Source organism: Dermochelys coriacea, chromosome 6 (genome assembly GCF_009764565.3).
Source record: "Dermochelys coriacea isolate rDerCor1 chromosome 6, rDerCor1.pri.v4, whole genome shotgun sequence".
NCBI lineage: Eukaryota > Metazoa > Chordata > Testudines > Dermochelyidae > Dermochelys > Dermochelys coriacea.
Genome location: NC_050073.1, coordinates 5,857,309 through 5,884,985, shown reverse-complemented (window position 1 = coordinate 5,884,985; position 27,677 = coordinate 5,857,309). Strand labels below are relative to the sequence as shown.

General features: G+C 45.7%; 1 long non-coding RNA gene and 1 pseudogene across 1 annotated transcript; both read right to left on the bottom strand.

Moving 5' to 3' along the window:
• Positions 1–9,306: 9,306 nt before the first annotated feature.
• LOC122460787 lies at positions 9,307–10,028 on the bottom strand. Its single transcript, XR_006282291.1, has 3 exons — positions 10,018–10,028; positions 9,632–9,636; positions 9,307–9,450 (listed from the first exon to the last, which is right to left on the bottom strand). It is a non-coding gene; the product is annotated as an uncharacterized LOC122460787 (long non-coding RNA).
• A 10,702-nt stretch (positions 10,029–20,730) lies between these two features.
• Positions 20,731–27,677, bottom strand: part of LOC119856884 — a 34,869-nt pseudogene continuing 27,922 nt past the window's right edge.

Here is a 27,677-nt window from a genome sequence, read left to right as displayed (position 1 = left end):
GGAGGAGTATAAAAATATTGCTCGAGCATGCAGGGGTGTAATCAGGAAGGCCAAAGCAATATTGAAGTTGCAGCTAGCAAGGGATGTGAAGGTTAACAAGAAGGGTTTCTACAGGTAGGTTAGCAACAAGAAGAAGGTCAGGGAAAGTGTGGGACCCTTACTGAATGTGGGAGGCAACCTAGTGACAGAGGACGTGGAAAAAGCTGAAGTACTCAATGCTTTTTTTGCCTCAGTCTTCACAGACAAAGTCAGCTCCCAGAGTGCTGCACTGGGCAACACACTGTGGGGAGGAGGTGAGCAGCCCTCAGTAGTGAAAGAACAGGTTAAGGACTATTTAGAAAAGCTGGACGTGCACAAGTCCATGGGTCCAGATCTAATGCATCCAAGGATGCTGACAGAGTTGGCTGATGTGATTGCAGAACCATTGGCCATTATCTTTGAAAACTTGTGGCAATCGGGGGAGGTCCTGGACAATTGGAAAAAGGCAAATATAGTGCCCATCTTTAAAAAAGGGAAGAAGGAGAATCTGGAGAACTACAGCCTCACCTCAGTCCCTGGAAAAATCATGGAGCAGATCCTCAAAGAATCCATTTTGAAGCACTTGGAGGAGAGGAAGGAACAGTCAACATGGATTCACCAAGGGCAAGTCATGCCTGACCAACCTGATTGCCTTCTATGATGAGATACCTTGCTCTGTGATTATGGGGAAAGCAATAGACGTGATATATCTTGACTTTAGCAAAGCTTTTGATATGGTCTCCCACAGTATTCTTGCCAGCAAGTTAAAAAAATATGGATTGGATGAATGGACTATAAGGTGGATAGAAAGCTGGCTACAGCATCAGGCTCAATGGGTAGCGATCAATGGCTCCATGTGTAGTTGGCAGCTGGTATCAAGTGGAGTACCCCAGGGGTCAGTCCTGGGGCCAGTTTTGTTCAACATCTTCATTAATGATCTGGATGATAGGATGGATTGTACCCTCAGCAAGTTTGCAGATGACACTAAGCTTGGGGGAGAGGCAGATACACTGGAGGGTAGGGATAGGGTCCAGAGTGACCTAGACAAATTGGAGGATTGGGCCAAAAGAAATCTGATGAGATTCAGCAAGGACAAGTGCAGACTCCTGTATTTAGGATGGAAGAATCCCATGGACTGCTACAGGCTGGGGACCGACTGGCTAAGTGGCAGTTCTGCAGAAAAGGACCTGGGGATTACAGTGGATGAGAAGTTGGATATGAGTCAGCAGTGTGCTCTTGTTGCCAAAAAGGCTAACAGCATATTGGGCTGCATTAGTAGGAGCATTGCCAACAGATTGAGGGAAGTGATTATTCCCCTCTATTCGGCACTGGTGAGGCCACACCTGGAGTATTGCGTTCAGTTTTGGGCCCCCCCACTACAGAAAGGATGTGGACAAATTTGAGAGAGACCAGCGGAGGGCAACAAAAATGATTAGAGGGCTGGGGCACATGATTTATGAGGAGAGGCTGAGGGAACTGGGATTATTTAGTCTGCAGAAGAGAAGAGTGAGGGGGGCTTTGATAGCAGCCTTCAACTACCTGAAGGGGGGTTCCAAAGAGGATGGAGTTCGGCTGTTCTCAGTGGTGGCAGATGACAGAACCAGAAGCAATGGTCTCAAGTTGCCATGGGGGAGTTCTAGGTTGGATATTAGGAAAAACTATTTCTTTAGGAGGGTGGTGAAGCACTGGAATGGGTTACCTAGGGAGGTGGTGGAATCTCCATCCTTAGAGGTTTTTAAGGCCCTGTGACGTTCCCCTCTAGTGTGATCTGGACTGGTGACCTGCTAGGTCACTCCAGTCCTTGACTCTGGGAGCCAGCCTTACACTGCTCTGCTGTGAGAACCCCCACTCCTGGGCTGTTCATGCACAGCCTCTGGCATGTAAGCTGATCCTTGGATTCTGCAACCAAATGACACTAGCCAATATCTCCAGTCCCAGACACAACCCTAAGAACCTCAGTCTTGCAGTGTCCAGTTATGCCTGCTGGACGCTGCAAGCTTATATGAGTTTGTCAATTTAACAAAGAAATTGATATGTACCAGGCTTGTTATCCAAGGGGAGACTCTGACACACTTCAAACCAAATGCACTGCTTCAGGTAGAATAAACAAACAAATGTATTAACTACAAAGATAAATTTTAAGTGATTATAAGTCAAAGCATAACAAGTCAGATTTGGTCAAATGAAATAAAAGCAAAATGCATTCTAAGCTGATCTTAACACTTTCAGTGCTCTTACAAACTTAGATGCTTCTCACCACAGGCTGGCTGGTTGCTCTTCAGCCATGCTCTCCCCTTTGATCAGCTCTTCAGTCGCTTGATGTGGTGGTGTCAGTAAATGTAGGTGGAAGAGAGAGCAAATGTCTCTCCCTTTCATCATGTCCTTTCTTCCCTTTTGGCTTGCCCCCCCTTCAAAATCAGGTGAGCATTACCTCATCGCAGTTCCAAACTGACCAAAGGAAGTGGGGTGACTCACTCAAGAGTCTAACAGATTCTTTTGTTGCTGCCTTGGCCAGCGTTCTTTGTTTCTGTGAGGCTGGGCTGGGTTTGTCCCATACATGCCCTGATGAGGTGTGAACTGCCGCTCTGCTCTTGGGGAGTTTTTGCCTGGGCTTATTTTAAGCCATGAGGATACATTTTCAGCCTCATAACTACAAACATGAAATTATAACCTATAACATTACTGTAATAATTACTATAACAACAATGCTTAGTGCATCATGAGCCTTTCGAAGACACCTGACATGACAAACTTTGCATTGAATACCAAACAATCATTTAATAAAGATGAACATGGGGATGTAGGGTGTTCCCCTGAGTTACAGAGCGTCACAGGCCTGGCTTGACAAAGTCCTGGCTGGGATTATTTAGTTGGAGTTGGTCCTGCTTTGAACAGGATGACCTCCTGAGGTCTCTTCCAACCCTAAGCTTCTATGATTCTATGACAAACATGCCTATTTTTGTGACTGACTTTTGCAAAGATTGAACCACCACTGATGTTTTATAAGGACACACACCTGGGGTTACACCCTAATTATAATTATAAATAGCATGGTACCACAAAGAAAATGTTTTGTTATTAATATTCTTATTATTATTATGCACGTGCTTGTGTGCAAAAATATTGTAGTTGCAACAAAAACTCCCCAAAACCATAATTTAGTCACGTGACACAAAACATATAACTCACAGACAAGTAATTTCAACATAACAACAAACCATACCACCAATGGATTAAACATTATTGTTCAAAGCAGGTTCAGGAAACCTAAGGGTTGAAATCATTAATCATTCCAGGTTACTCCTTGGTTTGCCTGTAAAAGAGGTCTAATGATTTAGTTAGGAGCCAAATATGTTTTCTTGAGTCTTTAAACCCTAGATTAAAATACAAGGGGGTAAGAGAGAAAATTTTAACATATATTAAAATATTAACTTTTTTTAAGCTAGGTAAAGGAAAAATTACAAGAGATAAGTCGAATATTTTCTTTGTGAATTACGTGAATTACGAATTGTAACAATAATTATGATTTAGATTGCAGATAGCAAAAGCGGCTGCATTTTGCTATGATACTTCCTATGTAAAGCAGAAAGATTATACATTGCTGGCTTCCTTTACCATGCTGAGTATGTTTTAAATCGCAACTAACTTGACACTTATTTTTGGAATCATGATGCACAGCAACTGATTTAAACCCCAAAGTTTTGTGACTGCAATTTGGCTAATACAAATATGCAAATAACAACAAAATATTAATACTTGAATTTCACCTAAGGGCGTTACCCTCACTTCTTTTCCTACTGCCTCCCACTTACAAGTTGGGGTGGAGGGAGCAGTAAGCAAGAGTTTGCGTTACCTTGTACATGTTCATTAGACATAGCCCAGTGAATGTAAAAGGATGCTGAATTAGGTTTTTTATGGGTTGTTAATATTATTCTGTCATAAGCAATTCACTTTGCCCACTTCCTCTTTTCTCCCGAACGCTCAGAAGCATTTCCCTTACGGTTTCTACAGCAACCTGTTAGGTGCTAATCAAAGATTTAGTGAGTTCTTGTTTCCTATCGGTATAGAAATCATAAATTAAAAGTACAGTAACTGTCAGCCTAGCAGAGTACAAGATATGGGTTACAGTCTCTATGACTGGTGGCAGGGACTCAGCTTTCGGTACTTTCTGGTAAGTAAAGGGTTGTTTTTTTTTTCTTTAGAACGTTTTATTTAACCATTTAAATCTAACCATTTAACTAGCGATGGTGAGGAAGGTGATGGTGATGAGGAAGATGATGGCTAACACTTCAACTTGTTCTACAAGGGATGGTGTGAGTATCTGGAAGTGCAGATATACATTCTGTAGTATCTCTATCTTACTAAGTTGGGGTGTTTGTGACTGTGCTAAATGGACTAATAAATTATATTTGGAAATATAAGAGTTTCTAAAGTGTGAGTTTCAGAGTAGCAGCCGTGTTAGTCTGTATTCGCAAAAAGAAAAGGAGTACTTGTGGCACCTTAGAGACTAACAAATTTATTAGAGCATAAGCTTTCATGAGCTTAGCTGTAGCTCACGAAAGCTTATGCTCTAATAAATTTGTTAGTCTCTAAGGTGCCACAAGTACTCCTTTTCTTTTTATAGTGTGAGTTGTTGCAACTGTGCACATCGGGGTTCCCAACTAACAATTTAAATAATACTGGGCCTGATCTCAGGACAAAAACCTGTCAATCCTTAAAGCAATAACTGGGGATTCTTAAGTAATTTATACTTAATTAATTTATTTATAATTAATACACAATCTAAAAATTGAGCAACAGATTGTCACCCCAGATAGGACCCTGCAAGATGCACAGAAACAACCTCCCTACCAGGAATAGGAAACTTTAAGTAAAAATCTAAGTTGAAATTCAACTGATCTCAGTCAGAATTTGATGCTGGTTAGAAACACTGTACATTTTACCAGGGACTTCCTCTTTTTCCTTAACTGTTTCCTTTCTATTTCTTTACCTGTAGTACTTTACTTTTACTTGTCTTAACTGATTAATTTTGCAATAAAGGGAGCAATATGTCCTCCAGTGGGAAATAGTAGACATAGACAAAAAGGAGTGCTTGAGATCTTGACCATTAGACTAACTTGGCGTGCCATGTGGGTGACCACCTGTCTCCCAGCATTAGGTCTCCCTGGATATTGTAATGCTGTAAGGGCCCTTCATTGCACTTCAAGGGCATCCTCATTGGGTATTATTGACTAGTCACTGTGGTTTAGAATCTTGCAAGAAGGAGATTCCTTTATACGTGTGTTAAGGGGGCTTTGTAAGTTGAATTGTGATAATAGTATGGTACCTGAAGTTTAAAATGGCAGTAGCACAGAGCTCGGTGATCCACACTCTATGGTGGCGGGAGAGTTGATTAATTTATGTATTTCATGTATTAATTGCTGCCAAGAGGCTGCAGCAACTTAGAATTTGTACAGTTTGAGATACTTTATTTCTGTCCCCTCAGCTCTTCCAGGCTGTGACCAGATCTGTCTACCACCAGCCTCTCCCTTGCTACTCGGTAGGTCCCAACTGGGTAATAACGTCTCGATCAGCTAAGACATGGGTTCTCAAACTGGGGGTTGGGACCCCTCAGGGGGTCACAAGCTTTTTACATGGGGGGTCACGAGCTGTCAGCCTCCACCCCAAACTCCGCTTTGCCTCCAGCATTTATAATGATGTTAAATATATAAACAAGTGTTTTTAATTTATAAGGGGGGTTGCACTCAGAGGCTTGCTGTGTGAAAGGGGTCACCAGTACAATAGTTTGAGAACCACTGAGATAAGAGCACATTAGCCATCAAGGCAAGAGAGAGTGAGATTTTTAGATTCATTGGATTTTAGATTCCAGGAGCTGCTGCTGCCCCCAGCCCTGGGGTCACTAGCACAGGAGGGATCCAAGTCCCAGCTCCCCTCTGTCCCCAGCTGGGACCAGCCAGTGCCTGAGGGAGTCATTGCCTCTGGCAGCCCTCAGGGAGCTCCCAGCCAGCGTCCTACCTGCACCGGCCCCTCTGCAGTCATTGCCAGGCTCAGCTCCGCCCCACCGGCCGCTTCCTCCAGGCAGCAATTTCCTGCCACCACAGCTTTCCCTTCCTCCCTGGTGTTGTGGAAGAATTTTAGTTATGATGTTGGCCATATTAGTTCTTAACTTGTTGTTGTTGGCCTCCATGTTGGAAGACCTTCTTCATGCCCATGCTTGGCACCCTTTCTAAAAAGGGCAGGAAAGGGGAAAGTTACCTGACTAAAATCTGCCCAGCAACCACAAGGTTATTTAAGGGGCGTTCCCCTGCCCCTTAGGGCTATTTTCCATTTGTCTGCCAGAGGCAGTAGCTGGGCTGTGACCTCTCCAGGTGGCTGAGGGACGGTCCTGTAAGGCTATTTGCCCCCTGGGCTGCCATAAGCAGTAGCCATGCTGCCATCCTTACTACTGTGGGGCTTAAAGGTCAGTGTTGTCCAGCCAGAGAGAAGCGTCTGGTACGACCAGCAGGTAGTAGGAGCGGCCCAGTAACCCACATAGAGCACAGCTGTTGGGGTACACCTAGAACAGATGAGGGTTGCAGACAGGATCTGGTTATTCTTGGTTCTTTAGATCATACCCACCATCTACAACATCACTTGATTCATTCGCATTCTACACACACACACACACACACACACACACACACAAACACACACGTGTCAAGAGCAGAAGAACAGAAGAAAGAAGATAAGCCATCATCTATTTACCGAGGTTTCTGAGTGCCTGGTCCTGAAGTCCTGGTCCTGTATCGTGCAATCCTGTCCCAAGTCCTGTGGCTGATTCCAGATCCCTGTGGCATCCACCTACCTGCTCTCCTGACATCAAGATGTGGTAGTGTGATTAAATTTATTTCTTGTTACATTTCCCCTAATGTTTCTGTAAGGATTTTTGGGTTCTGGCTTCAAGCCAATTCTATCTATTGACAACCGAATTTATTTTATTATTGATAGTTAAGTTGGGGGTCCTTATTATCTGTATGTGATGGGTTCAGTCACAGAAACCCCCTTGGGACTGTCACCTGATGTGCTGAAATTACCTCTGAGCCTGTTTTCCCTGCCAGCTTGGGACTTCCAGAACCCTGTCTTGTTGAGCCAGAGACACTAGCCTGCTGCAACACAGACTCAGGGTCTTGTCCATGCCCCCAAAGCTGCAGACTTACCTGAAAACAGCTCAGCAGGTTTCCTATCTCCCAATGGGATCCAAACCCCAAATAAATCTGTTTTACTCTGTATAAAGCTTATACAGGGTAAATTCATAAATTGTCTGCCCTCTATAACACTGATATGCACAGCTGTTTACTCCCCCAGGTATTAATCACTTACTCTGGGTTTATTAATAAACAAAAGTGATTTTATTAAGTATAAAAAGTAGGATTTAAGTGGTTTCAAGTAATAACAAACAGAACAAAGGCAGAACAAAGTCAGTAATAACAGGCAGAACAAAGTCAGAACAAAAGCAAAATTAAACAAATTTGCAAATCTAAGCCTAATACATTAAGAAACAGATTACAAAGAATATCTCACCCTCAAAGATGTTCCAATAAACTTCTTTCACAGACTAGACTCCTTCCTAGTCTGGGCCCAGACCTTTCCCTTAGTACAGTCCTTGTTAGTTCCAGCAGACATCTCAGGTGTTAAGCAGGGGCTCTCTCATGACTGGCCGCCCCCTTTGTCCTGCTCCACCCCCTTTTATAGCTTTGGCACAGGCGGGAATCTTTTGTCTCTCTGGGTCTCCACCCCTCCTTCTAAATGGAAAAGTACCAGATTTAAGATGGATTTCCTTATCAGGTGACCTGGTCACATGTCACCGTAAGACCCCTAGTCTCCATTCCCTATGAGATGGCCCACACGTACACAGGAAGGCTTGCAGATAAATAAACCATTTACAACCAATTGTCCTAGTCAATGGGAGCCACCAAGATTCTAAGCCACCATTAATGGCCCACACTTTGCATAATTACAATAGGACCTCAGAGTTATACTTCATATTTCTATTTTCAGTTACAAGAATGATCATACCACATGATCCATTGTCTACAGCCAAGCTCTACCATATAACCGCATTTGCTGCAATCCCTCAGACAGAGACAAACACCTACAAGATCTCTATCATGCATTCTTACAACTACAATACCCACCTGCTGGAGTGAAGAAACAGATTGACAGAGCCAGAAGAGTACCCAAAAGTCACCTACTACAGGACAGGCCCAACAAAGAAAATAACAGAATGCCATTAGCCATCACCTTCAGCCCCCAACTAAAACCTCTCCAACGCATCATCAAGGATCTACAACCTATCCTGAAGGACGACCCATCACTCTCACAGATCTTGGGAGACAGGCCAGTCCTTGCTTACAGACAACCCCCCAACCTGAAGCAAATACTCACCAGCAACCACACACCACACAACAGAACCACTAACCCAGGAACCTATCCTTGCAAAAAAGCCCATTGCCAACTGTGTCCACATATCTATTCAGGGGACACCATCATAGGGCCTAATCACATCAGCCACACTATCAGAGGCTCGTTCACCTGCGCATCTACCAATGTGATATATGCCATCATGTGCCAGCAATGCCCCTCTGCCATGTACATTGGTCAAACTGGACAGTCTCTACGTAAAAGAATAAATGGACACAAATCAGACGTCAAGAATTATAACATTCAAAAACCAGTCGGAGAACATTTCAATCTCTCCAGTCACTCGATTACAGACCTGAGGGTGGCTATCCTTCAACAAAAAAACTTCAAAAACAGACTCCAACGAGAGACTGCTGAATTGGAATTAATTTGCAAACTGGATACAATTAATTTAGGCTTGAATAGAGACTGGGAATGGATGAGTCATTACACAAAGTAAAACTATTTCCCCATGTTATTTCTCCCCCCCCACCCCACCCCCCACCGTTCCTCAGATGTTCTTGTTAACTGCTGGAAATGGCCTACCTTGCTTGTCACCATGAAAGGTTTTCCTCCTTTCCCCCCCTGCTGCTGGTGATGGCTCATCTTAAGTGATCACTCTCCTTACAGTGTGTATGATAAAACCCATTGTTTCATGTTCTCTGTGTGTGTATATAAATCTCCCCACTGTATTTTCCACCAAATGCATCCGATGAAGTGAACTGTAGCTCACGAAAGCTTATGCTCAAATAAATTTGTTAGTCTCTAAGGTGCCACAAGTCCTTCTTTTCTTTTTGCGAATACAGACTAACACAGCTACTCTGAAACCTGTCAAGAATGATACATGCATACAAATAGAAGGAATATATTCAGTAGGTTATAACCTTTATTGTGATACCTTGCAAGAGACCTTTTGCATCAAGCTTATTCCAGTTACATCATATTCACACTCATAAGCATATTTCCATAAAATATATGGAGTGCACCATCACACTCTACACTTGTGTATTGTTAAATAAAATTTACATGTTTGCACCTCACTATTCAATCACATCTATCACTAACTAAGCGGGCCGGTGACTAGATATGTGTGTGGGTGGAGAACCTGAGCTTGGGCCCTTCTGAAACACACATACAGTTCTAGGGCTGTATGATTTGGTCCTTGGCCCAGCACTGGGGCTGCCTCTCATTTCATCGCTCCCGCACACCTCACTCCGCACCCCGGGCCTGCAGCTGGGGATCCACCCTGCACACGGGCTGGGCTGGGACCCAGACTGGCCTGGGAAGGCGCCTCTCTTGGCCTGGCCTCACTCGCTAGCGCTGCAGGATGCCCCCAGCTCAAAGGGCCACCCACCTGCGCCGCCAGCCCCAGCAACCCGGGGAGGCCCCAGTGCAAGGACTTTTCAGGTGTACAACAAGAAACTACTCGCTGTAGGAATTTGCTACCTGTAGCAGTTACTCATATGTAATGCATTGTAGAAAACTGCTTTCTGATGTAGCTAATTCCTACAGACATTTCTCACACTATCTGTAGGAATTTGCTACCTGTAGCAGCAAGACATTTCCAGAAGCTTGCCATGCTGCTGCGCTTCACTGTGAAAGGTATGTGTGGGGGTGGGAGAGATGGGTCCTGTGTGTGACACAGTTCCAGCCAGAGGGGGCGCTACAGAGCCCTGCCAGCTCAGCCTGGAGCAGAGGATGCTGGTCTGTGGGGTAGCGTCTTCCCATTTTCATCCTTCCTCCACTGGATCTTTTCTCTGTCTCACAACACCTCCCCTAAGGTGGCTGGGTCTCTGCCCCCCTCTAGCAGCTGCTTTGCATAAGAGGAGGGAAGCCCAGTCCCTGTGGTTCAGGCGGCCCGAGGTAACAGCTAATGGGGATGAAGAGGATGACAGGTGGTTTGGGGGCAGGGAGGGTCAACAGGGGCCTCAAGACTCCTGGGTCCCATCCCCAGCTCTGCAAGGGGGATAGTGGGTTAGAGCAGGGGGGTCTCAGAGGCAGGACACCTGGGTTTTATTCTTGGCTCTGGGAGGGCAGGGGAGGCTGGTGGGCTATAGCAGTGCTGGCTGGGAGCCAGGACTGCCCTGGAATGGGATCCCAGCCATGTCTCCCTTGTGATGCCCCATCTCTGTCCATTGCAGCAGGGGTGACCTAACCCTGATCTCAACACCAACCTGGCCAACATCATCGAGCAGTGCCGGAGCAAGAGCATGCCCAAAGCATCCATTGAGGTGGACATCGAAGGAGGGGTGCATAGCTGGGTCCCACCAGTCCAGCCTACGGAGCAGAGAGGCTCATGAGCTGCAGTGTTGCTGCAGTCTCTGGGCCAGGCCATGCCAAGAGGCATTCATAGCCTTGAATGAGGGCGCGAGGCTGGGCCTGTGGCTAGTGTGCTGGCTGGTCTACAAGACTCGGTTTCTACTCCTAGCTCTGCCACTTGCCACTCTGTGACCTTGTGCAAATCACTAGGTTCTTAGGGAATTGCCAGACTGGTTCAGAGCAGAGGTGTGTCCCCTCCAATGTCCTGTTTCCAGCATCAGAGGCAGGCTTAAGAATCCCTCAATAGCAGATATGGGGATAATCATCCTGTGCTAGGTCTCAGCTTGGTCTGTAGTAGTTACAGTCAGCTCAAGCCCTGAAGCAGGAGGTTTAATATCCCTGCCAGAGGCTGTTGCATTAACTATTCCAGCTCTGGATGTTCTTGTGGTCCATAGAAATATCCAGTCCCTCTTTGAATCTTGTTAAGTTCTTGCTCTCTGTGACTTCCTGTGGCAGTGAGTTCCACAGAATAACCACCCATTGTGTGAAAAAGTATTTCCTATCATCAGCTTTGAATTTCCCATGTTTTATTTCACTTAACATCCTCTAGTCATTGTATTATGAGGAGAGATGATTGGGAAAATGTCCATCCCATGGGAAATTCTGACACTTTTATATTTGTTTTCCTTCTGAATCAGATCAAAAATTGAAATGTCAAAATTTTTAGTGAAAATTCAGAAAAAAAAACCCAATTCAGAAACATTGAATTATTTCCTTTTACTAATGTCAAAACCTTCTAATTTAATAGAAAATATTAAACATTAACTCTACATTAAAATTAATATAATGGAAAATTGGAATGCACTGGAACAATAGTCAAAATGAAATGTTACATTAGCCAAACAAACTTTTATATCATTGAAATAAACTGAGAAATTTGAAGCCTCTTGGTGCTAACTGTCAAAGCTGGGGTGCATAAGGATTACAGGGATCCACATGGTCTGATATTTACATAATGATGTGACAGAATATACTCCTATAGTCACACCTTACTCATTATTGTGATAAATTTTGTACAAGACGTGCCTTGTGAAGTATCATTTGAAAACTCATTCCTTGCTGAGCAGTAATAGAGAATTATGGTAAAACGCATGTAGCAACATTAGAGGTAAAGTTCTGAACATAAGCTGACAGCATGACTGACATGTATTTCCCAGCTAAGTCTGGGGAATGGCTAAGCCAGGTTCACAAACACAAAGGGCAAACTGAGGCCCCAGCTGGGTGCCAACAAAGCTGACAGGCCATTACCTGCCAAGTGGCCATTCTTTGGCAAGAAAGGGGGGACAGGGACAAAGATCTACATTTTAACAAAGAAATACCATGAAGTTTCCTTCCTCCACCAGGCCCCCCGTCTCTTGGTTTTGTCCGGTCAGACAGCCCCTGCGCTGTTAAGGAGGATGAAAGGCTCAAGGAAGGAGAGCAGTCAACAGAAGCAGAGGGAAACCTTACCATAGTTGGGACCCTCCTTCCAGATGATGTTGGGTTAACTCCAGTCATTAGGAAAAGGCAGGTGTTAGTAACGGGAGATTTGATAATTAGAAACACAGATAGCTGGGTTTGTGATGATCGGGAGAACCTTATGGTGACTTGCCTGCCTTGTGCGAAGAATGTGGATCTCTTGAGGCATCTAGATAGACTTATGTGTAGTGCTGGGGAGGAGCCAGCGGTCATGGTACCTGTAGGTACTAATGACGTAGGGGAGGGTAGAAAAGACGTCCTGGAGGCCAAATTTAGGCTGCTAGGAAAGAGACTGAAATCCAGGACCACTATGGTGGCATTCTCAGAAATGCTTCCAGTTCCACACGCAGGGCGAGGTAGGCAGGCAGAGCTTCAGAGTCTCAATGTGTGGATGAGACGATGGTGTAGGGAGGAGGGGTTTAGATTTATTAGGAACTGGGGAAACTTTGGGGATAGGGGGAGCCTATATAGGAAGGGTGGGCTCCACCTAAACCAAAGTGGATCCAGACTGTTGGCATTTAACATTAAAAAAGTTGCAGAGCAGTTTTTAAACTAAGAGGTGGAGGAAAGCCGATTGCTGTAGAGGCGCACGTGGATCGGACAGAGACTTCTCTTAGAGGAGAGTCTATTGATAGAGATTCTCTAGGTTTTAGTCAGGAGGAAAGGATGGAAGAGGATAAAGTATGGGACAGATCAGACAAGAAACATTCACATAAAGAATCTGACAGATCACAAAAGGACAGACAAATAAACAGTGACAAGTTTTTAAAGTGCTTATACACAAATGCCAGAAGTCTAAATAATAAGATGGGTGAACTAGAGTACCTCGTGTTAAAGGAGGATATTGACATAATAGGCATCACAGAAACCTGGTGGAGTGAGGACAACCAATGGGACACAATCATTCCCGGGTACAAAATATATCAGAAGGACAGAACAGGTCATGCGGGGAGGGGAGGGGGAGGCACTATATGCAAAAGAAAACGTAGAATCGAATGAAGTAAAAATTTTAAATGAATCCACATGTTCCATAGAATCTCTATGGATAGTAATTCCATGCTCTAATAAGAATATAACAATAGAAATCTATTATAGACCACCTGACCAGGACAGTGATAGTGACAATGAAATGCTAAGGGAGATTAGAGAGGCTATCAAAATAAAGAACTCAATAATAGTGGGGGATTTCAATTATCCCCACATTGACTGGGTACATGTCACTTCAGGACGAAATGCAGAGACAAAATGTCTCTATACTTTAAATGACTGCTTCTTGGAGCAGTCAGTATAGGAATCCAAAAGGGGAGAGGCAATTCTTGATCTAGTCCTGAGCGTAGCGCAGGATCTGGTCCAAGAGATAACTATAATAGGACTGCTTGGAAATAGTGACCATAATATAACAACATTTAATAATCCTCTGGTGGGAAGAACACCTCAGCAGCCCAACTCTGTAGCATTTAATTTCAGAAAGGGGAACTATGCAAAAAGGGGGGAAAAGGATAGCTCAGTAGTTTGAGCATTGGCCGCTAAACCCAGGGTTGTGAGTTCAATCTTGGAGGGGGCTGTCAAGGTTCCTTCCCCACTCTGAACTCTAGGGTACAGATGTGGGGACCTGCATGAAAACCTCCTAAGCTTACCTTTACCAGCTTAGGTTAAAACTTCCCCAAGGTACAAACTATTTTACCTTTTGCCCTTGGACTTTATCACTGCCACCATCAAACGTCTAACAGATATATAACTGGGAAAGAGCCCGTTTGGACACGTCTTTCCCCCCAAAATCCTCCCAAACCTTACACCTCCTTTCCTGGGGAAGATTTGATAAAAATCCAATTTGCAGGTGAACACAGACCCAAACCCTTGCATCTTAAGAACAATGAAAAAGCAATCAGATTCTCAGAAGAAGAATTTTAATAGAAGTAAAAAAATCACCTCTGTAAAATCAGGATGGTAAATACCTTACAGGGTAATCAGATTCAAAACACAGAGAATCCCTCTAGGCAAAACCTTAAATTACAAAAAAAGGACACAAAAACAGGAATCTACATTCCATTCAGCACAGCTTATTTTCTCAGCCATTTAAACAAACAGAATCTAACGCACATCTAGCTAGATTCCTGTTCTGTCCCGGGCAAAAGCATCACACAGACAGAGAGAGCCTTTGTTTCCCCCCCCTCCAGCTTTTGAAAGTATCTTGTCTCCTCATTGGTCATTTTGGTCAGGTGCCAGCGAGGTTATCATAGCTTCTTAACCCTTTACAGGTGAAAGGGTTTTTCCTCTGGCCAGCAGGGATTTTAAAGGTGTTTACCCTTCCCTTTATATTTATGACACACATCCCAAATCACAGATAGGGTGAAACACTGGCTGTGATTTCTTCCTGGAGCTCTAGGAGAAAACAGAATTAATAAGACACATGCACCTCTAAATATACTATCAAGTATATGAAGACTAACAATATTTTCCACATCTCAAGGACAATTTTAACCAGTTGATTCTGGGAAACTTTCACGGGAGAGAGCATCAGCCACTTTGTTAGAAGCTCCTGAGATGTGTTGGATGTCGAAATCAAAATCTTGGAGAGCTAAACTCCACCAAATAAGTTTTTTGCTATTTCCCGTGACGGTATGAAGCAACTGTAGGGCAGCATGGTTGGTTTGCAGGTGGAAATGCCGTCCCCAAACATATGGGCATAGCTTTTCCAGAGCATAGACAATGGCGTAACATTCTTTTTCTCTGTCTGACCAGTTGCTTTCCCTCTCAGACAGCTTCTTGCTGAGAAACACTACAGGATGGAATTCTTGATCTGGTCCTTCCTGCATTAAAACTGCTCCCACACCACGCTCGGACGTATCGGTGGTTACTAGGAACGGTTTATCAAAGTCTGGGGCCCTTAGCACAGGGTCAGACCTGAGTGTTGCTTTAAGCTGGTTAAAGGCCTTCTGATGCTCTTCGGTCCACTGAACGGCATTTGGCTGTTTCTTTTTGGTTAGGTCTGTCAGTGGGGCGGCAATTTGGCTGTATTGTGGTACAAATCACCTGTAATAACCGGCCAAGCCTAAGAAGAATTGGACCTGTTTCTTTGACTTTGGGACAGGCCACTTTTGAATAGCATCCACTTTGGCCTGTAGGGGGTTGATAATTCCTTGACCCACCTGGTGTCCAAGGTAAGTCACTCTGTTTAGGCCTATTTGACACTTCTTAGCCTTAACAGTTAGTCCTGCCTCCCTTATGCACTCAAAGACTTTTTGTAGATGTTCCAGGTGTTCTGCACAGGAATCCGAAAATATGGCCACATCGTCAAGGTAGGCGACTGCATATTCTCCTAATCCCGCTAGGAGACCATCTACAAGTCTTTGGAAGGTGGCGGGTGCATTCTGCAGCCCGAAAGAGAGTAAATTAAATTCATACAGCCCGACATGTGTGGTGAAGGCTCACCTTTCCTTGGCGGATTCATCTAGCAGTACCTGCCAGTACCCCTTGGTTAAGTCCAAGGTAGAGATGAACTGGGCCCGTCCCAGTTTCTCTAATAGTTCATCTGTGCGTGGCAATGGATGGTTGTCTGGGCGAGTTACAGCATTTAGCTTACGGTAGTCCACACAAAAACGTATCTCCCCATCTGGTTTGGGAACTAGAACCCCTGGAGATGCCCATGCACTGCCAGAGGGGCGGATTAGACCCATCTGTAACATATCCTGGATCTCCTGTTCTATAGCAGTTTTAGCTTGAGGAGACACCTGGTATGGTTGGACTTTAATTGGGTGAGCATTACCTGTGTCAATGGAGTGGTATGCCCGTTCAGTCAGTCCTGGGGTGGCTGAGAACGTCGGCGCTTAGCTAGTGCACAGCTCCTTGATCTGCTGTAGCTGCATACGCCCAAGGGTCATGGGGAGGTTCACCTCTTCCATGCCACCAGCACTTTTCCCTTCGTATTAGACACCTTCAGGCCACTCAGCGGCATCTCCTACCTGGGCTGTAAACTTACAAACCTTTAATTCTCTGGAATAAAAGGGCTTTAGAGAATTAATATGGTACACCTTAGGCTTTCGGTTGGAGGTGGGGAACGCTATGAGATAATTAACAGCTCCCAGACGCTCCTGGACCGTGAATGGCCTTTCCTACCACACTTCCATTTTATGGGCCTGGAGCGCCTTTAAGACCATGACCTGGTCTCCTACTTTGAAGGAACGCTCTCTGGCATGTTTATCATACCAGGCTTTTTGCTCTTTTTGAGCATCCTATAGGTTTTCTTTAGCGAGGGCTAGAGAGATTCGGAGGGTGTTTTGTAGGTTGGTTACAAAGTCCAGAATGTTAATTCCTGGAGAAAGTGTAAATCCCTCCCATTGCTGCTTCACCAACTGTAATGGCCCCTTAACCTCACAGCCATATACAAGTTCAAATGGTGAAAACCCTAAACTGGGATGTGGTACAGCTCTATAGGCAAAGAGCAACTGCTGCAACACTAGGTCCCAATCATTGGAGTGCTCATTTACGAATTTACGTATCATGGCCCCCAAAGTTCCATTAAACTTCTCCACCATGACATTTGTTTGATGGTGGTAAGGAGTGGCAACCAAGTGAGTTACCCCATGAGCTTCCCAAAGGCTTTCCATAGTTCCTGCCAGGAAATTAGTTCCTGCATCTGTGAGGATGTCGGAGGGCCAACCTACCCTGGCAAAAATGTCTGCTAGTGCCTGGCACACACTTTCAGCCCTGGTGTTGCTTAGAGCTACTGCTTCCGGCCATCGGGTGGCAAAATCCATGAAAGTCAGTATGCACTGCTTTCCTCTGGGTGTCTTTTTTGGAAAAGGACCCAGAATATCCACAGCTACTCACTGAAATGGAACTTCAATGGTGGGGAGTGGCTGGAGGGGGCTTTGACCTGATCTTGGGGTTTTCCCACTTTTTGGCATACCTCATAAGACCGGACATAGATAGAAACATCCTTGCCCATTCCCTCCCAGTGAAATGACCTTCCCAAACGGTCTTTGGTCCTGTTCACCCCACCATGGCCACTAGGATGATTGTGAGCTAAGCTCAAGAGCTTGACCTGGTACTTAGTTGGAACTACCAACCGTCTCTGAGGATGCCAGACTTCCTGGTCTCCACCAGAAAGTTTCCTTGTATAAAAGTCCTCTTTCTACAACAAACCTGGATCGATTAGAAGAGCTGAGAGGCGGTGGGTTGCTCCGTGCCACCATCCAAGCTCTCTGGAAGCTTTCATCTGCTTCCTGTTCGGTCTGGAACTGTTCCCTTGATGCTGGAGACATCAGTTCCTCATTGGATTGTGGACCTATGCTTGGTCCCTCTGGAAGCGATGTAGGGGATGGGGCTGTTTCCGTTGACCGTGAACCGCTCTCCGCTGGTGCACTATGTTGGGGTTCAAGCTCCGGCTGAGTCTCTTGTGTAGGGTTATCGGCTGCTGCCGGTTCAGGTTCGTTGGGGCCTTCTGGTGTTGGGGTTGCAAGTACTGGATTCAGTGCTGGCAATGGGTCTGGTGTTAGTTGTTTTGCCGGTTCCGGGACTGGCTCCATCTAGGTCTCTGGGACTGGATCCACTGTTGCTGTTGCAGACATTGGCCTGGGTTCCGGGTCCATCACCTCTGACTGGGTCCTGGTAGAAGTCTCCGGAACAGAGCTAGGCGTGACGGCTTGTTTAGCCTGGCTGGGGGTGATCATTCCCACCCTCTTGGCTAGCTTCACACGATTGGCCAAGTCTTCCCCCAGCGGAATGGGGATGGGATAATCATCATAGACTGCAAAAGTCCATGTTCCTGACCAGCCCTTGTACTGGACAGGCAACTTGGCTGTAGGCAAATTGAAAGAGTTGGATCTGAAGGGTTGAATCGTCACTTGGATCTCTGGGTTGATTAAATTGGGGTCCACTAAGGAAGCGTGGATAGCCGACACTTTTGCTCCAGTGTCCCTCCATGCGGTGACCTTCTTCCCGCCCACACTCACAGTTTCCCTCTGCTCCTAGGGTATCTGGGAGGTATCTGGGCCTGAGAACGTCTGGTGTGATTCCGGTGCAATGAACTGTTGGGGTTCTTGGGGCAGTTGGCCTTTACATGCCCCAGCTCGTTACATTTAAAACATTGTCCAGCTGATGGGTCACTGGGGTGAGGTGGGTTGCTGGAGAATGGTGTGGCGGGACGATAAGGTGTCTGGAGGGTTCCTTGGGGGGTAGGTGGGGCCTTGGGCTGCCTCCCGGTAGTAGGGTGTGGTCTGAGGTTGTCCTTATTGTATCCGCTCCAACTGCGACCAGTTTTTCTCTTTTCTGCCACTTCCACCCATTTGGCTCCAATCTCCCCCGCCTCGATTACAGTTTTGGGCTTCCCATCTAGGATGCATCTTTCTATTTCCTCAGGAACACCCTGTAAGAACTGCTCCATTTGCATTAGGAAGGGCAAATCTTCTGGAGATTTAACACTTGCTCCCGATATCCAGGCATCCCAATGTTTCACAATGTGGTAGGCATGTCGGGTAAATGACACGTCTGGTTTCCACCTTAGGGCTCTGAACCGCTGACAGGAATGCTCGGGTGTTAGCCCCATTCTGACTCACCTTGATTTTAAACAGTTCATACTTGTTCATGCGTTCCTTAGGCATTTCAGCCGCCACCTCAGCTAAGGGTCCACTAAGCTGCAGCCTCAGCTCTACTATGTATTGGTCTGTAGAGATGCTGTACCCAAGGCAGGCCCTTTTGAAGTTTTCTAAGAAGGCCTCGGTATCATCGCCTGCCTTGTAGGTGGGGAACTTTCTGGGATGGGAAGTGGTACCTGGAGGAGGACTGCTAGGGTTTGTTGGTATATTCTGCTGAGCCTTTGCGTTCTCCATCTCCAGTGCATGCTTCCTCTCTTTTTCCTTCTCCTCCAGTTCTTTGGTCCTTGCCTCCATAGCTCTCCTGTGGGCAGCCTCTTGGTTCTTTTCTTCCTCCATAGCTCTCCTGTGGGCAGCCTCTTGGTTCTTTTCTGCCTCCATTTCTTTCCTGTGGGAAGCTTCTAGGGCTTTTTCTGCCTCTTTCGCTGCCTCCGGTCTGGCCAACTCCAATTTGTGTTGTCTTGGTTTCTGTCATCTTTGCCTCTCTGTTTTTAACTAACTTTACACCCAAGAGTCAGAAATAAAACAAAAAAAAAAAAAACTTGGCTTGCAAAATTTTGCTGTGCTGTAATATGATACCTATATTCTCTAATAGTGATTGTCAGCCTACAGAAAAATAAAAAAAACAAAAAAACAAAAAAAAAAACAAAAAAAACCTAACAACTTTGTCTCCAGGCAAATAGGCAGAAAACCCCTCTAGTTGGTCTTAGGTAAAAAACAACTTCAGGTCTATGAAGACTTGTGAATTTCCCTGCAGGAGGTTAACTACCCTGCCTTTAGGTAGAGAAAACTCCAGCTCACAAAAGACAAATTCCCTTTTGTCTCTGCTCTGGCCCCCAAACAGAGACAAAAAAACCCCTCTAACTGCTTTCAGCTTAAAATCTGCTTTCCAGCAGCCCAAAGGAAAAAAAAATATTTCCCTTTCAAATTTTTGCTTCTGGTTCAAAAAAATCTCGAATTGATTTCAAAACGATTTCAAGTTAATCCCACCGCTCTGCCACCACATCAAGGTTCCTTCCCCACTCTGAACTCTAGGGTACAGATGTGAGGATCTGCATGAAAACCTCCTAAGCTTACCTTTACCAGCTTAGGTTAAAACTTCCCCAAGGTACAAACTATTTTACTTTTTTCCCTTGGACTTTATCGCTGCCACCACCAAACGTCTAACAGATATACAACTGGGAAAGAGCCCATTTGGAAACATCTTTTCCCCCAAAATCCTCCCAAACCTTACACCCCCTTTCCTGGGGAAGATTTGATAAAAATCCTCACCAATTTGCATAGGTAAACACAGACCCAAACTCTTGGATCTTAAGAACAATGAAAAAGCAATCAGATTCTTAAAAGAAGAATTTTAATAGAAGAAAAAGTAAAAGAATCACCTCTGTAAAATCAGGATGGTAAATACCTTACAGGGTGATCAGATTCAAAACAGAGAATCCCTCTAGGCAAAACCTTAAGTTACAAAAAGACACAAAAACAGGAAACTACATTCCATTCAGCACAGCTTATTTTCTCAGCCATTTAAACAAACAGAATCTAACGCATATCTAGCTAGATTACTTACTAAGTTCTAAGACTCCATTCCTGTTCTGTCCCGGGCAAAAGCATCACACAGACAGAGAGAGCCTTTGTTTCTTCCCCCCTCCACCTTTTGAAAGTATCTTGTCTCCTCATTGGTCTTTTTGGTCAGGTGCCAGTGAGGTTATCCTAGCTTCTTAACCCTTTACAGGTGAAAGGGTTTTTCCTCTGGCCAGGAGGGATTTTAAAGGCGTTTATCCTTCCCTTTATATTTATGATAGGGGCCATTTAGAGATCTGAGGCAAAAATTGGGGATTGGTCCTGCTTTGCGCAGGGGGTTGGACTAGACGACCTCCTGAGGTCCCTTCCAACCCTGATATTCTATCCTATGATTCTATTCTATTCTAAAAATTAGTGTGTGCTCTGAGGCCAGGGATCAGGGGTTCAGGGGGTGGGACAGGGCTCAGGGCTGGGGCAGCTGTATGGCCACTCCCCTGTGTGCATGTGCTGGTGTATTCTGAGGTTTGAGTTGTGTGCAAAGTCCTTGCTGCAGTAAGCACAGCCATATGGCCGCTCCCCGGTGTGTGCGCGCGCTGATGGGTTCTCAGATGTGTGATCTGTGCAAACCCCTTGCCACAGTCAGTGCAGTGGTATGGCCGCTCCCCGGTGTGTGTGCGCTGGTGTATTCTCAGCTTTGAGTTCTCTGCAAAGGCCTTGCCGCAGTCAGAGCAGTAGTACGGCCGCTCCCTGGTGTGTGTGCGCTGATGGGTTCTCAGGTGTGCCATCTGTGCAAAGCCCTTGCCACAGTCAGTGCAGTGGTACGGCCGCTCCCCGGTGTGCGTGCGCTGATGGGTTCTCAGGTTTGCGATCTGTGCAAAGTCCTTGCCACAGTCAGTGCAGTGGTATGGCCGTTCCCCGGTGTGCGTGCGCTGGTGTATTCTCAGTTTTGAGCTCTCTGCAAAGCTCTTGCTGCAGTCGGCACAGTGGTATGGCCTCTTCCCGGTGTGCGTTCGCCGGTGGAGGGTCAGCATATTGGCACTGTTGAACCCCTTGCCGCAATCGGTGCAGCGGTACGGCCGCTCCCCGGTGTGCGTGCGCTGATGTGTTCTCAGGTGTGTGATTTGTGTAAAGCTCTTGCCACAGTCAGCGCAATGATATGGCCGCTCCCCGGTGTGTGTGCGCTGGTGTATTTTCAGCTTTGAGCTCTCTGCAAAGGCCTTGCCGCAGTCAGAGCAGTGGTATGGCCGCTCCCTGGTGTGTGCGCACTGGTGCTGGATGAGTCCGGAAGGTTTTCTGAACCTCTTGCCGCAGTCAATGCAGCGATGGCGACGCTGGCCCATGGGAAGTCTCTGGTGTGTAGCCAGGTTTGGTCTCTGACTGAGTTTACCCTGGGGATGGACTGTGTCCTGTGCATGGCTCCCTCTGTGGGATGTGGAATCCTGCTTTCCTGCCGCACTCTCCCCACACTCAGACCATTTCCTCGTTCCTCCCGGGATCCCGTGCCCTGTTGGAGAAAGCAGAGGCAATCCCAGTGTTAGCTCACGGTTAAGGCTACAGGTTTATCAAGGATGGAAAGTGTCATGGATAGAGTGATTTCTCCATTTGTCCATGACTGTTTTTTGGATGGGTGCCTCACCCTGCAATGATGGCTCTTGTCCCACAGGGATAGATCCAACGTCTTGCTCTGGGCATTGAGACCTGGCCCACAGGGTTACAGTGCCTCTCAGATTTGCCCCCACTCACATTCATGATAGTTGGGAGGGGGAGGGGTGCGGGCCAAACTTCAGTGAATGGCCTTGCCACCCAGATCTTCTCTAGCCCACACCAACCACTCTGCACCAGGCTGTGGTCAGGGTTGCAGTGATGGGGGGAGGGTGCTTTTTGGGAGGCTAGTGCCCTCTGGGCAGGGCGGGTTTTATTAAAAATCCTGGAGCAGTCACAGTAAATTTAGTAAAATCACAGGTCACTACATTTACTGTGACTGCTCCAGGATTTTTAACAAGAAATTCCATGACAAATCTGCAGCCTTAGTCATGGTGGTTCTACCCTACATTGTTTGTGCAGTGCCTAGCACCTGCTCCCACGTGCCATGCACCCCTTGGGTCTCATTTTATGCTTAAATTGTAGCCTGCCCAGGATACATGCAGCACCTGGCACAATGGGGCCCTGGTTTTGTTTTCAAACTTATTTTGTTTTTATTTTAACCAGAGGCGTTTATTTACCTGGTGCTGGTTCTTCACTTTCTCCTCTTTTATAGCATGAGTCCTGTTTGCCAGATTTTGTGCTGTTTTAACTACATTGGTTTGAAACTAGTTGAGGGGCTACAATCGCCTCATGTGGACGTACCAAGACTGTTTTAAAGCTTCTTAAAACAACGTAGCTTATTCCTGTAGGGGAGTGAGTTCTTTTCAAGGAATTCCTTTTAAAGAAGTCAATTAGCCTCAGCTTGATGTTTCATTCTTTATGCAAAACTAAAACTAAACTAAAATCCTCAAGAGGGTGGGGTTTGGGGTTGAGGGGATGTAACCTGTCACTCAGGGTTTGTGTGATGTAACCTGAAAAACATGTTTGTATTGTTTTACAACCCAATAGATGACAATGCTGTGCTGGAAAGTGAGAGTGGCCTTTGATCTACGGACAGTCACAGACACGTTAGGGCTGTGCTAAGCACTGACACTGAAGCAATGTAAGTGACAACGATTTCGTGCCACTGAGAGAGCAGGATGAGAGGGGATGTGACAAAGGCCATCCCACCCCCTCTCCCTCACACCCTGCCCATACACCAGGTACTTCAAGCCACGGCCCGCAGGATGATTTCGTCTGGCCCCCAAATGCATCAGCTTCCCCTGCAGCAGCTGCCTGGAACCTGGGGCAGTTTTAGAGCATTACAGTGGAGCTCTACAAGTGCCTGAAACCTGCTCTACAAATTGCATCCTCATGTGGCATCCCCTCGCACTCATCGTACATGACTGATCCTGCTCTGCCCCGAGTCATTCCCAGCTTTCTCCTTGCTCGCTGGGTCAGGTTTCTCCAGTCTGAGAGGTTATGTGCGAAGTGAAGTGGCAGAGAGGGGGTGGGGTGGGAACCTTGAGAGGACAGCACCTTCTCTGCCAAGGGTCAGTGACTCTGGGATGCTCTCCCAGGCTGCGAGCAGGTTTTTGCCTCTCTCTGGGCTATATTTGGATCCACATGCCCAGGGCCATAGGACACCAGCACTCACAACTTGAGAGAGGAGGGGCAGAGGCATGAAACTCATCTGAAAAATCTCTAGGACACCCCTTTCCTTGGTATGATTTTCTGAGGTGTGGGAAGAAGAAGAAGGTGGTGATGTGGTCTATGGACTGGCAGGGCTTGTATTTCTACCCACGTGTTTAGCTGCTCCCCCCCCCCAGTGCCAGATCTGCTGACACACACAGATGGATTTTAGCCTCCGCACAGCCCCAATGCCCTCTCCATTACACAGGTGAGGAATCTGAGGCACGGTGGAGCTGTAATGACCCGCTTCTAGAACTGAACCAATATGTAGGGACAAAATTAGAAAAGCCAGGGCAAAAAACAAATTCAACTAGCTAAGGGTATAAAAGGGAACAAGAAATCCTTTTACAAATACATGGGAAGCAAGAGGAAAACCAAGGACAGGCTAGGCCCATTACTAAATGGAGGGAAAGACAATAAGAGAAAACGCCGCAATTGCCAAACTGTTAAATGCCTCCTTTGATTTAGTTTTCACCAAAAAAGTTAGCTGTGATCGGTTGACTAACATAGTGAACATTAAAAAGAAAAGGAGTACTTGTGGCACCTTAGAGACTAAAATTTATTTGAGCATAAGCTTTTGTGAGCTACAGCTCACTTCACTGATGAAGTGAGCTGTAGCTCACGAAAGCTTATGCTCAAATAAATTTGTTAGTCTCTAAGGTGCCACAAGTCCTCCTTTTCTTTTTGCGAATACAGACTAACACGGTTGCTACTCTGAAACCTGTCATAGTGAACATTAGTGTCAATGGAGTAGGATCTGAGCCTAAAATAGGAAAAGAAATAGTTATGAATTACTTAGACGAGACAGATGCTTTCAACTCAGCAGGACCTGATGAAATACATCCTAGAATACTTAAGGATCTGGGGGAAGAGATCTCCGAGCCATTAGCGATTATCTCTGAGAATTCCTGGAGGATACTAGAGAAAACAGAGGACTGGAAAAAGGTAAATATAGCACCATATATAGAAAGGGGAATAAAGACTACCCAGGGAATTATAGACCAGTCAGCTTAAGTTCAGTACCTGGAAAGATAAGGGAGCAAGTAATCAAACATTCTATTTGTAAGCACCTAGAAGGAAATAAAAGTAATAAGTAACAGTCAACATGGATTTGTCAAGAACAAATTATGTGAAACCAACCTAATATCCTTCTTTGTCAGGTAACAAGCCTTGTGGACAGGGCGGAAGCAGGACATGTCACAGCTCAACTTTTGTAATGCTTTTGATACTGTCTTCTCATAAACAAACTAGAGAAATATAGCCTAGGCAAACCTACTATAAGCTGTGTGTGCAACTGGTTGGAAAACTGCACTCAGAGAGTAGTTATTATGGTTCACAAATGAACTGCAAGGGTATATTGAATGGGATCCCACAGGGATCTGTCCTAGCTCCAGTTCTATTCCATATCTTCATAAAGGATTTGGACAATGGCATGGAGTTTATGGACGATTCAAAGCTGGGAGTGGTGCAAGCCCTTTGGAGGACAGAATTAGAATTCAATATGATCCTGACAAACTGGAGAAAAAGTCAGAATTAAATAGGATAAAAATACAATAAGATCATACACAAAGTACTACACTTATGTAGGAATAATCAGTTACACAAATACAGAATGGGAAATGACTGCCTAGGAAGGAGTACTGCTGAAAACCATCTGGAGTTATAGTGGATCACAAACTACATGAGTCAACAATGGAATCGTTTTTTGGGGGGGGAAAAGCAAATATTCTGAGATGTATTAGCAGGATTGTTGCAAGCAAGATGCAAGAAGTAATTCTTCCACTCTACTCTACTCAGCACTGGTAAAGCCTCAGCTGGAGTACTGTGTCCAGTTCTGGACACCACACTTCAGAAAGGATGTAGACAAACTAGAGAGGGTCAGAGGAGAGTAACAAGAATGATTAAATGTCTAGAAGACGTGACCCATGAGGAAAGATTGAAAAAATTGGGTTTGTTTAGTCTGAAGAAGAGAAGACTGGCGGGGAGTGGGGGGGAGCTGATAACAGTTCTCAAGTACGTAAAAGGGTGTTACAAAGAGGAGGGTGAGAAATTGTTCTCCCTATCCACTGAGGCCAGGACAAGGAGCAATGGGCTTAAATTGCAGCAAGAGAGATTTAGGTTAGACATTAAGAAAAACTTCCAGACTCTATGGGTAGTTAAGCACTGGAACAAATAATCTAAGCAGGTTATGGAATCTCCATCATTAGAGGTTTTTAAGAACAAATGAGGCAGACACTTGTCAGGGATGGTCTAGATAATACTTAGCTTTGCCTCAGTGCAGGGGATTGGACTAGATGACTTACTGAGGTCCCATCAAGTCCTACGTTTCTATGATTCAAGATATCAAGGCCAGACAGACTAATTGTACCCATCCAGCCTGGCTTCCTGACTAACCCAGGGCAGAGAATCTCCCCCCAGTGATTCCTGCCTCTGGCCCAGTAACTCCTGGCTGAGTTAGAACAGGGCTTTGAGAGAGAGACACCCCCATCTCCATTGACAGACTCCCAGTGATGGAGAATCCAAGCAGCCAAGAGGGGAGCTCTCCAAATGGTTCCTTCCCCTTCCAGATAAACACTGACCCCTAATTCCCAGCCTCCATTTGTCCCCATTTCAGCTCCCAGACAGTGGATCTCGCTCTGCCTTTGCCTTCTACATCAAGAAGCCCTCTCCTAGCAGCTGTATAAATCAAAAGGGACTGGATTATTACAACTCACCTGAGGAGGGGCTCTCAGGCCCTGAGATTTCCCTGGAGTCCTCGGTATCCTGGATCCAGAGCTCTGCCTCCCCTAGCTCAATCCGGTGGATTAAATCCGGTTTGGAACATGAATAGCCTGTTTGGAGGGGAAAGAATCAATTTTATTCATAAAGTTTTGGGGACAGGGACTCATTTATATATTGGTGCAGCCCAGCACAACAGGGCCCCATCTCGATCAGGATGTGTCTGCCCAGCACCTGGCATGATGGGACACTGATCTTGGATGCTGCTTCCGAGGAAAGCGCAAGAGATCCCAAGCAGGAGAATAAAGAAATAAACATTCCTTAGAGATTTCTTCTCATCTCCCACCAGGCAAGTTTAGTTCATATTCTGAAGCGGCAACATCTATGACCCGTCTCAATTTGCAGTGGGGGGCCCAGTTTTAAATCCTTACTAGGGGAACTCTAGATGTTCCACATAAAGTTCTCATCCTGCTAACATCTTGGCCTCCATGCTATCTTGTGGCAGTAAGTTCCATAGAACAACTGCGTTCTTTAACGAGTTGAAATACATTGAACACCCCATTAACTCTGATTAAGAGACAGGATGGATACAAAGTCCCCAACTACCTCGCTCACTTACCCAACTGTCTCCTTAAAAATTTATCGTGGGGAAGACTTTGGAAGAAGGGAACTTTAGCCCTTTGCCCTCTTATTGCTCAAATTCAACACTTGGCAGCACATCATTAAGGCATAGGCCACAACATGTGCCATGGCAGGCATCACCAGGTGGTGCCATTATATAAATCTATCAGTTCTTTTGCTTAGGTTGCAAGCATTGTTCAACTATACAGTTGTTAAATGTATGATGTGTGTTCTTTTGAGGGAGGTTGGGAGCTGCTGCAAGAAGCAGCTGTGTTTTCTCCCTGCCTTATTTTTCTAACTAGAGTCAGTTTCTGAGGCAGAGTTGCTGCCATCGGTGTCTGGCCAGGATTCCTGGAAGAGGTTGTTGTTCACGTGACTGTTTGCCACCATGGCTGTGCCAGGACTGAGGTACGTAATGCAAGTAAACAAGTTACACTGAGGGCTTGGCTACACTTGCAGATGTAGAGTGCTGGGATTTAAACCAGCCCTCGGAGAGCGCAGCAGGGAAAGCGCTGCAGTGTGTTCACACTGTCAGATTCAAGTGCACCGGCGTGGCCACATTAGCAGCTCTTGCAACGCCACAAAGAGCAGTGCATTGTGGTAGCTATCCCAGCATTCAAGTGGCTGCAACATGCTTTTCAAATGGGTGTGGGTGGATGGAGTGTGACAGGACTGTGTTGTGTGTAAATGGGGAGAGAGAGTTGGTTTTTGGGGGGATGAGAGTGTGTCAGCATG